This window comes from Anarhichas minor, unplaced genomic scaffold (genome assembly GCF_050575085.1).
Source record: "Anarhichas minor isolate MPS153535 unplaced genomic scaffold, ASM5057508v1 ptg000068l, whole genome shotgun sequence".
Classification (NCBI taxonomy): Eukaryota; Metazoa; Chordata; class Actinopteri; order Perciformes; family Anarhichadidae; genus Anarhichas; species Anarhichas minor.
In genome coordinates, this window is record NW_027466514.1 from 632,652 (window position 1) to 634,132 (window position 1,481).

The window sequence follows — 1,481 nt, forward strand, 5'->3', positions numbered from 1 at the left end:
AGCGGAAGAGTCTCATGTTGTGATGATGCAATCAGGTGACAAGACCCTCTGTGAGTTACAGTCACTGTGGAGGTTCCTGACAGGATTCAGATCTCAGTATAGTCCTGATCCTCTATGAACCAGTCTCAGTGTAGTCCTGATCCTCTATGAACCAGTCTCAGTGTAGTCCTGATCCTCTATGAACCAGTCTCAGTGTAGTCCTGATCCTCTATGAACCAGTCTCAGTGTAGTCCTGATCCTCTATGAACCAGTCTCAGTGTAGTCCTGATCCTCTATGAACCAGTCTCAGTGTAGTCCTGATCCTCTATGAACCAGTCTCAGTGTAGTCCTGATCCTCTATCAGACCTCCATCAGTAAAGAGACCATCAGAGAGAAGATGGTCTGTTTCTATAGAGTTATTCTTAATGCTCGTCATCGGAGCCACCGGGTCGGATTCTGGTGAAACCAGATGAACTCATGCAGGTTCACCAGAACCTCCTTCAGCTCAGACTCCAGCAGAGACCGGTCCACCGTGGACAGACCCAGATCCTCCAGCAGAGACCGGTCCACCGTGGACAGACCCAGGTCCCTAACACCGACACCACGCTGCTGGAGACCCAGGACGTATTGCTGAACCCGCTGGAGGGAAGGGAGGCACGGGAGAACCAGAACCAGGACTGAGAGGGGCAGACTGTCAGACCCTGCTGCAGTAACATGAGAGGTTTTCTAAAGAGACTCTGGCGCTCAGAGACACTACAGCTTTAGTCCAAGGAATTCAAATTTAGACAAAATGAAAGTTCCTTATTCATTTACTGTAAAATATTCAAGAAGTCAGCTGTTTTTTAATTTGCCTCGATGACACAAAACTTCTGTAAATGCTGAAATGATTTGTTGTCAGTCATGAGATTCTATCAGCGTGAAGAGCATCTTGTAATCCTGAAACTGATCTGAGAACAGGAAATCTGAGGTTTTCTCCTCACAGCAACAGCACGACTCATCGATGTATCAGTGTGATGATGTGATCACAGTTTATATGACTAAGAATATAACTCCCTGAATATTTCACTTTTACTCCAGTGAAGGTTTAAATGTAGAACTTTTACTTGAATGCTTTATTTTTAACAACTTCTTACACATAAGAGTTTAAATACTTCCTTCAGTTAATATTCATTTGTGTGAGGAAACACTACTAATATGAATCTAATATGGCATCATTGATTATGTTTAACCACTGATCGCTGTTTAGCATCTTTTGAAATATCAAACTTTGTTTTTGTTTTTGAACACAATCTGTTACATGAAGTAAACATTCTATCATAAACTGCCTGATTCATAAGAGATGTTCCACTTCTGCAAATTTCATGAAATCATTTTCCAGAATTATGACCAATGACACATTTTCATCTTTTTTGTCCTTTTTCCAAAGAAAATTGAGAGAAAATTATAAAATGAACATGAAATCAGTGTTTACAGTAAAAATGAGGAATAAAGAAACATTATTA